The sequence below is a fragment of the Eriocheir sinensis genome, chromosome 9, assembly GCF_024679095.1.
Source record: "Eriocheir sinensis breed Jianghai 21 chromosome 9, ASM2467909v1, whole genome shotgun sequence".
Lineage (NCBI taxonomy): Eukaryota > Metazoa > Arthropoda > Malacostraca > Decapoda > Varunidae > Eriocheir > Eriocheir sinensis.
The window spans coordinates 2,638,600-2,648,766 of NC_066517.1; positions in this window are offsets into that span (position 1 = coordinate 2,638,600).

Here is a 10,167-nt window from a genome sequence, read left to right on the forward strand (position 1 = left end):
GAATCCAACCAGCAATATAGATATTACTCATTGTCGTAATAACGTTAAGTTCTTTTGAATACTGGTGTCCTTCTCCGTTTTTATCGCCCGGTTAGTGGTAGCAGTAATGGTAGTTCTTTCCTACATAATTTCCATGCAGTTTTTCCATGCTGCATGGTTCTTTTTCTTTCCTGCCAGCTTTGGCTGGAGGGATGGGGGGGTGGGGAGGAGCCTTCGCCTTTGCTGTCCTTCATCTTCCACCTTTGATTAGATAGTTAGTGTAGCTTGTCACAAACAGCCTCGTAAGGACCAGCAGGTCTGCTGTTGTTTGTTCTTCCTTTGTGTTTCTTTGTGATCCTCCTCCTCTTCCTCCTCCTCCTCCTCCTCCTCCTCCTTATCCTTCCTTAGAGTCCTTCGTATATCCTTAGAGTCTTTTTGTTCCTCTTCCTCGCAGCCTTTGTCACAGCTCCTATAACCTTCTCCTTCTCCATATCCTTCCTTTGAGTCCTTCCTTCCTCCTTCCTAGTTTCCTCTTCCTATGTATCCTTCCTCAGAGTCCTTCGTATCTTTCCCCAGAGTCCTTCCTTCCTCCTCCTCCTCCTCGCCGCCCTTGTCGCCTCGCCAGGGTCGGGACAGCCCCACCTCCCGTCGGCGACCATTTCTATGCAAAGCTTGTCGGCGTGCGGTCGTCGCCCATTACAATATACTAGTAATAGGGACCGCAGGGGGACGCGTGCTATTGTTGCCGGGAGATATTGCGGTCTGTTCCTCCTTCTCCTCCTCCTCCTCCTCCTCTTGCTATGTCTTCTTACTTCTTCCTCCTCTTCTTCCTTCTCCTTCTTCTTCCCCGGCGACTTCATTTTTCATCTAATTCCTTTGTCTAATTCTTCTTTTATTCGTCCTCCTCCTCCTCTTCCTCCTCCTCCTCCTCCTCTTGCTATGTCTTCTTACTTCCTCCTCTTCTTCCTTCTCCTTCTTCTTCTTCATCGTCGTCCTTCTTCTTCTCCAGCGACTTCATTTTTCATCTAATTTCTTTGTCTACTTCTTCTCTTATTCGTCCTCCTCCTCCTCTTCCTCCTCCTCCTCCTCCTTTTGCTATGTCTTCTTCTTACTTCTTCCTCCTCTTCTTCCTTCTTCTTCTTCTTCTTCATCGTCGTCCTTCTTCTTCTTCTTCGGCGACTTCATCTTTCATCTAACTTTTATTCGTCCTCCTCCTCCTCCTCTTTCTCCTTTTCTCTTATTTTTTCCGTTGTTGTTGTTGTTGTTGTTGTTGTTGTTGTTGTTGTTGTTGTTGTTGTTGTTGTTGTTGTTGTTGTTGTTGTTGTTGTTGTTGTTGTTGTTGTTGTTGTTGTTGTTGTTGTTGTTGTTGTTGTTGTTGTTGTTGTTGTTCTTCTTCTTCTTCTTCTTCGTGTTCTTCTTCTTCTTCTTCTTCTTCTTCTCCTTCTTCTTCTTCTTCTTCTTTGTCTTCGTCTTCGTCTTCGTCTTCGTCTTCTTTTTCTTCTTCTTCTTCTTCGGCGTCTATTCCTTTTCCATCTCCTCATAGTTGTTTTAGTTCGTTCCTATCTTTCCTTCCCTTTCATTCTTCCTCCTCCTCCTTCTCCTCCTCCTTCTCCTCATTCTTTTGCTTCTCTTCCTCCCCCTTATCTTAATTTTTCTCCTCCTCATACTTGTCTTAATTTGTCCTCCTCCTTCTCCTGCTCCTCCACTTCATCATCTTAGTGTCTTCTGCTCCTCCTCCTCCTCCTCCTCCTCCTCCTAATCCCCCTATAATGATTCATCCTGTGTCCTAATCCCTCCCTTCCCCTTGATTCGGATGCAAGCCCCTCATATCCCTCCTCCTCCCCCTCCTCCAACACACGGGGATAGCAGCGAACACCATGACCTCTTTCTCCTCCCCTCCTCCTCCTCTTCCTTAGCTGGGTGGAGGTAATATCACAATGTTACCTGGCGTTCCTGTAATCAGTGGCGATGTCAGGAGGAATATTAAAGCCCGGGGAGACATCTTGTTTTGTGGGGAGGAGGAGGAGGAGGAGGAGGAAGCATGGAAACATGGACGAGCAGGCAGCAGAAAGCCTATTGACTCATCGCGAGGCTGCCTGCTTTCAGTGACTTAATCAATCCGTCAGCCACAGGAGTGGCATGCGGGAAGGATTGAAGCACTTCTGTACGTACTCGTGGGTACATTTAGTTCACTCCCGACGCAGCAAAGTGACGATCAATGCGATTCTTAATAAAGGAGTTGATTGTTTCCGCACTAACCACTCCTGCAGGAAGGCTGTTCCAGTGGCGGACGACTCTGTTCCAGAAATAACCCCTACCGACATCCGTACTGCGTCGCGTCGCTTGAATTGTTTTACCGTTGTTTCTTGTTCTCGGGTTAGTTTGTAGCGTGAAGAGTTTGGAGTGATCGACGTTGCTGAACTTGCTCAGGTACTTGAAGACTTGTATCAGGTCTCCCCGCAGTCGTCTCTTTTCCAACGTGAAGAGGTTGAGTCACTTAAGTCGTTCTTCGGAAGGTTGCGTCCTCAGTGATGGTATCATTTTCGTAGCGCGTCGCTGTACTCTCTCGAGTAGTTCAGTGACCTTGTAATTATGGGACCAGAATTGGACGGCGTATTCCAGGTGGGGCCTTACCAGCAAATTATACAAGGATAACACAATTCCCGACGTCTTATATTCGAAGTTCCTCGCTATGAACCCGAGCATAGTGTTGTCTTTCTTGCAGGCAGACTTGCAGTGTTTTGTGTGTTTCAGGTCACTGCTGATAGTGACCCCGAGGTCTGTGTCCTGCACTTCCTGTAGTGGTTCGCCACCCATGCAGTATGTGTGGTTGGTGTTTTTGGACCCGATTTGCATTACTTTACATTTGGTAGTGTTGAAGGACATCTGCCACTTTTCCGACCACTGAGTGATCTGGTACAGGTCTCTCGGGATGAATTTACAGTCTGCTGTCATGAGGACCTTTCCACTCAGGAGGAGAAGGAGGAGGAGGAGGAGGAGCAAAAGGAGGAGGAGAATGAATTGAGATAAGTATAAGTATAAGGAGGAGGAGGAGGAGGAGGTGGAAGAGGATCTAAATATAGCAAGTCGAACAACAGGTTATGGCTACGAGAGAGAGAGAGAGAGAGAGAGAGAGAGAGAGAGTTATATACCCTTCCCCCCTCTCTATCCCTTTAGGTTTATTGGGTCTCTCTCTCTCTCTCTCTCTCTCTCTCTCTCTCTCTCTCCCTGCAGCAAATAAGGGGAGATCACGTCGCTCTCTACAAGGGTTGAACGTCATATTTCTACGTTGAACTGAATTGAATTTAGATATGAACCTCTTGCTCCCCTTCCTCTTCCTCCTCCTCCTCTTCTTCTTCCTCTTCTTCCTGCTGCTTGTTCTCCTCCTGCTGCCCCTCTCTTTTGGTTCTGCTTTTCTCTCTCTCTCTCTCTGCGGAGAGCTTGACGTCGAATTCTTTAACGCCTGGAACGATTTCTACGGCCAGAGTAGACTTTTCAAAGGGACGGCATACACCTGTCCCCATCGGGGCAGCCAGATTTGAAGGCTCCTCAACAACGCCGTACGTAACCCCCCAAAAACAAAAAACGACTCTCAGCCACGTCCTTCCATCCCGCCCGTGTAAATAGACACCATACACCGCAACAGACTCGTAACATTGTACCCTCCAGTACCTCTATTACCAAGCTTCAAGATAACTTAAGAGTCCTTAGTTTCAATGCGCGTAGCCTAAGAAACAAGTTTGATGAACTGCGATGTCTTGCTCTGACAGAAAACTTTGACGTAATTGCTATAACCGAAACATTTATCGACACCATTAATATTGATTTAAGTTCCGAATACAACATAGATGGCTACAGATTCTTCAACAATGATCGTGTAAACCGTAGAGGGGGTGGTGTCGCCCTTTTTGTCAAAAGCTACTTGCAACCTACTGACAAAACACCAAGAAACAGTAACGTTGAACATTTGTGCGTGCGAGTAAACATTGCAAAAGTAAATTTAAATATATCTGTCACTTACAGGCCTCCGGGGCAATCACTTGATGGCGATCTTGAAATGTACAGCGTCTTAAGGCAGTCACTTAATAACAGCGACTCACTGATACTAGGAGACTTTAACCTCCCCCATATCGACTGGGCGACACTGTCGGGTACAGAAGGTGAGTCCCATAGAATGATCGAATTTCTAGAGGAAAATTATCTAAGCCAAATGGTTTCTGAACCAACTCGACAAAATAACATACTTGACCTTGTTATAGCGACCCAAGATAACCTAGTCAGTAATGTCACGGTAGGAGAACACCTCGGTTCCTGCGACCATAAACTAGTGCGCGTTGACATTAGAGCTCAAACATCGGTGACTGAAAATAAAGTTAAGGTGCCCAATTTCAAAAGAGCCAACTTCGTAGAAATCCGACGAAAACTAATAGATATGCAACTATCAGATGACGGCAATGCAGAGGACGCCTGGCTAAACTTTAAAATCACTTACTCACTCAGCAGGACACATTTGTACCCTTGTGCGAGAAGCGAATTAACACTAATAAAGCCCACCGTGGTTTAATAGCGAAATTAAACACTCAGTCAAAGGAGAAAATTGTCTTACAGGTTAAAGAAAGACCAAAGCACGCCCGAAAACATTAGACTTTACAATGATGCAAGGCGACGAGTAAAAAGATTAGTGCATCAGGCAAAGCGTAGATATGAAGAAAATATTGCAGCCAACTGTAAAAATAATCCGAAATCCTTCTTCAGTTACATAAACAACAGAAAGGCGATCAGAAGTGGAATTGGACCTTTAACAAACAGCGACGGTGCACTAGTGACTGACAGCCAACACGTTGCAAACCTATTAAATAATTACTTTTCCTCGGTGTTTAATAATAACAGTCCTCCCACCACCACCACCAACACCAGTACTAATGTAAATCCCGAGCATGCATTGTCTAACTTTGAAATAAAACCCGATGATGTCCTTAAAGCCCTCAAATCACTTAATACAAATAAAAGTCCTGGACCTGATAAAGTATATCCAACTCTGCTGAAAGAAACAAAGAGCGAAATACTCTCTCCCTCACAACTGTATTCAATATGTCCTTGCGACAAGGCATTGTCCCTTCAGATTGGAAAAAGGCTAACGTGACACCGATTTTTAAGAAAGGAGACAAAAAAGTACCAGGTAATTACAGGCCCATTAGTCTAACTTCGGTTGTAGGTAAGCTACTTGAGGGCATAATTAGAGACAAAATTGTGAGTTACCTTGAAAGCCACTCATTAATTGGGGACTCACAACATGGCTTCCGAAACAAAAGATCCTGCCTGTCAAATCTATTAACCTTTTATAACGACCTCTTCACTGTTTATGACGTAACCAAATCACTGGACGTAGTCTATCTTGATTTCCAGAAAGCGTTTGATAAAGTCCTGCATCATAAATTACTTTACAAATTAAAGCAAATAGGTATTGACGGTCAGGTAAACCAATGGATCGCGAATTGGTTGAGCAACAGAAAACAACGAGTAGTGATTGACGGATTTAACTCAGAGTGGGCGCCGGTCACTAGTGGCGTCCCTCAGGGCTCGGTTCTTGGCCCAGTGCTCTTCATTATTTACATCAACGACGTGGATGTTGGACTCAATAACCGCATTAGTAAATTTGCAGACGACACAAAGATTGGTAACTCGGTTCTCACTGACGAAGACAGGCAAAGCCTCCAAGAGGATTTGCACAAAATTTCAGCTTGGTCGGATAGATGGGAGATGCCCTTTAACGTAGACAAGTGCCAGGTCCTTCAAGTTGGAACGAGGAATAAGAAGTTTGATTACGAAATGCGCGGCGTTAAACTCAACAGCGTTCAATGCGTCAAGGACTTGGGGGTCAAAATCGCGTCAAACCTCAAATTCTCACAGCAATGCATCGATGCAGCAAATAAAGCGAACAGAATGTTGGGCTTCATTAAAAGAAACTTTTTATTTAAGAATAAAGATGTAATACTCCTGCTCTACAACAGTTTAGTCAGACCCCACTTGGAATATGCGGTACAGTTTTGGTCTCCCACCATGCAAAGGATATTGCTAAATTAGAAGGTGTTCAGCGTCGGGCAACGAAAATTATCCCTTCCTTGCGCAACAAATCCTACGAAGAAAGGCTTTCACCCTTAACATGTTCTCTCTAGAGAAACTTCGCCTCCGAGGAAAACTGATCGAATGTTTTAAAATACTTAATGGTTTCACGAATGTAGACAGATCAACATTGTTTATGATCGATGACACTTTGCGCACGAGGAACAATGGCGTAAAACTCAGATGTAGACAAGTAAATTCAGACTGCACCAAATTTTTCTTCACCAACGATGTAGTGCGAGAATGGAATAAGCTCCCATCATCAGTGGTCCAGTGTAACACGATTGACTCCTTCAAAAATAAGCTCGACCGTCACTTCCTTCAACTTAATATCAACTAGAGTAGAAATGCAACGTTTTGGAGTCTTCTGATTAATGTAAAATCACTTAGGTTTAAGGACAGACCACCAAGTCTGGACCATGGGGTCTGTGTGGTCTGATTTTCTATGTAAATCTATGTAAATCTTCCTTTTCCTCCTTCTACTCCTCTTTCTCGTCTTTCTCGCGGTTCCCTTTCTCTTCATCCTCCTTTTCCCCCCTTCTTCGTCCTCCTCCTCTTTTTCCACTTCCTCCTCCTACTCCCTCTTTCTCCTTTAGCTCTACCCCGTCTACCTGTTTTTCTCCTCCTCCTCCTCTTCCTTCTTCTGCTTCCTTTTCCTCGTGCTCTCCTCTCTCTTACTTCTCCTCTTGTTGCTGCTTTTTCTCTTGACATTAATTCTCGTCTGTCTATATATTTACTTTTCTCCTCCTCTTCCTTCTGCTCTTCCTTCTGCTCTTCTTTCTCTTCGTCCTCCTTCTCCTTTTTCCCTTCCTCGTCCTCCTCCCGCTTATCTATCTCCTTGTTCTCGGCGAAAGGCAAGGCTCTTATCCCTTAAAGCTGTTCCCTCCTGACAAACGTCGCCTCCGAGGAAAACTGATCGAATGTTTCAAAATACTCAATGGTTTTACGAATGTGGACAAATCCAAATTGTTTATGATCGACGACCCGTTCCGAACGAGAAAGAGTGGCACAGAACTTAAGTGTAAACAAGTAAATTCAGACTGCACCAAATGTTTCTTCACCAACGTTGTAACCGAGAATGGAATAAGCTCCCGCCTTCAGTGGTCCAGTGCAACACGATTGATTAATTCAAAAACAAGCTCGAACGACACTTTCTTCAACTTGATATTCACTAAAGTTAAAATGCAAAGTCTTGGTGGCATTTGACTAATATTGTTTCACTAAGGGTCTGTGTGGTCTGTATATCTATGTAAATCTGTGGAAAACTTATCTGCCAACACAGTTTCCTCCTCCTCGTCCTCCTCTTCATTCTGCTTCTCTTTCTCCTCCTCCTCCTCTTTCTCTTCATCCTCTTCGCATTTGCTTGTCTCTACTCCGGGCTGGAAACTCAACTCATTCTCTTTCCTCCTTCTCCTTTCCTCTCCTCCTCCTCCTTCTCCTCCTCCTCCTCTTCTGCATTACTTATCCTTCACTCAGAATCGCTCGGAGTAGTTACTTGACCTAATGCTGGAGGGGGAGAGCCGGAGAGTGGACCCCTGCCTGCTGGTTACCTCGGCTACCTGTCTGCTCTTTCCCTTGCCCTCTGTTTTCATTTTAGTTTGTTCATTCTTTCCTTTATTTGATTTCTCCATTACTCCTCTACTCTTTCCATTGTTATTGTTTTCATGTGTGAGTTATTTCATTCTTTTCTCTACCTGATTATTTGTTTGCCTGTTTTCTCTTTCCTTGCTGTCTGTTTTCATGTTTGCTTCACTTAATTCTTCCTTCTGTGCCCCGGAGATTAATTGACAGTCACTCAGTTAGTCACGCAGTCAGTTAATCGGTTAGTCGGTCGGTCAGTCATTTAGTCAGTCAGTCAGTCAGTTAGTCCATTTGTTAGGCAGTCAGTCAGTCCATTTGTTAGTCAGTTAGTCCGTTTGTTAGTCAGTCAGTCAGTCAGTTAGTCAGTTAGTCCATCCTTCAGTCAACCAGTCAGACAGTCAACCAGTCCTTCACTTCATTCATTCATTCAGTTAGTCAGTCTGAAGTCAGTCATTTTATTAGTCATTCAGTTATTGAGTCAAAAGTCAGTTGCAAAGTCAGTCAATCAGTCAGCGAATCAGTCAGTCAGTCGGTCAACTAATCAGCCAGCAATTCCTTCCTTACTTCCTTCCTTCATACATTCATTCACTCAGTCTGTCAGCTAGTCAGTCAGTCAGTCAATCAGTCTGCCATTCATTTATTCTTTGTGTCAGTCAGTCAGTCAGTCAGTCAGTCAGTCTGCCATTCATTCATTCATTCATTTTGTCAGTCAGTCAGTCAGTCTGCCATTCATTCATTTATTCATTCATTCAGTCAGTCAGTCAGTCTGCCATTCATTCATTCTTTTTGTCAGTCAGTCAGTCAGTCAGTCAGTCTGCCATTCATTCATTCTTTTTGTCAGTCAGTCAGTCAGTCTGCCATTCATTCATTCATTCATTTTGTCAGTCAGTCAGTCAGTCTGCCATTCATTCATTCTTTTTGTCAGTCAGTCAGTCAGTCAGTCAGTCAGTCTGCCATTCATTCATTCATTTTGTCAGTTAGTCAGTCAGTTAGTCAGTCAATCAGTCAGTCAATCAATCAGTCTGCCATTCATTCATTCTTTTTGTCAGTCAGTCAGTCAGTCAGTCAGTCAGTCTGCCATTCATTCATTCATTTTGTCAGTCAGTCAGTCAGTCTGCCATTCATTCATTCTTTTTGTCATTCAGTCAGTCAGTTAGTCAGTCAATCAGTCAGTCAATCAATCAGTCTGCCATTCATTCATTCTTTTTGTCAGTCAGTCAGTCAGTCAGTCTGCCATTCATTCATTTTGTCAGTCAGTCAGTCAGTCAGTCTGCCATTCATTCATTCTTTTTGTCAGTCAGTCAGTCAGTCAGTCTGCCATTCATTCATTCATTTTGTCAGTCAGTCAGTCAGTCAGTCTGCCATTCATTCATTCTTTTTGTCAGTCAGTCAGTCAGCCAGTCAGTCAGTCTGCCATTCATTCATTCATTTTGTCAGTCAGTCAGTCAGTCAGTCAGTCAGTCTGCCATTCATTCATTCTTTTTGTCAGTCAGTCAGTCAGTCAGTCAGTCAGTCAGTCAGTCTGCCATTCATTCATTCTTTTTGTCAGTCAGTCAGTCAGTCTGTCAGTCAGTCAGTCTGCCATTCATTCATTCATTTTGTCAGTCAGTCAGTCAGTCAGTCAATCAGTCTGCCATTCATTCATTCTTTTTGTCAGTCAGTCAGTCAGTCAGTCAGTCAGTCAGTCTGCCATTCATTCATTCATTTTGTCAGTCAGTCAGTCAGTCTGCCATTCATTCATTCTTTTTGTCAGTCAGTCAGTCAGTCTGCCATTCATTCATTCATTTTGTCAGTCAGTCAGTCTGCCATTCATTCATTCATTCATTTTGTCAGTCAGTCAGTCAGTCTGCCATTCATTCATTCATTTTGTCAGTCAGTCAGTCAGCCAGTCAGTCAGTCTGCCATTCATTCATTCATTTTGTCAGTCAGTCAGTCAGTCAGTCTGCCATTCATTCATTCATTTTGTCAGTCAGTCAGTCAGTCAGTCAGTCTGCCATTCATTCATTCTTTTTGTCAGTCAGTCAGTCAGTCAGTCAGTCAGTCTGCCATTCATTCATTCATTTTGTCAGTCAGTCAGTCAGTCAGTCAGTCTGCCATTCATTCATTCTTTTTGTCAGTCAGTCAGTCAGTCAGTCTGCCATTCATTCATTCTTTTTGTCAGTCAGTCAGTCAGTCAGTCAGTCTGCCATTCATTCATTAATTCATTCAGTCAGTCAGTCAGTCAGTCTGCCATTCATTCATTCATTTTGTCAGTCAGTCAGTCAGTCAGTCTGCCATTCATTCATTCATTTTGTCAGTCAGTCAGTCAGTCAGTCAGTCTGCCATTCATTCATTCATTTTGTCAGTCAGTCAGTCAGTCAGTCTGCCATTCATTCATTCATTTTGTCAGTCAGTCAGTCAGTCAGTCTGCCATTCATTCATTCTTTTTGTCAGTCAGTCAGTCAGTCAGTCTGCCATTCATTCATTTTGTCAGTCAGTCAGTCA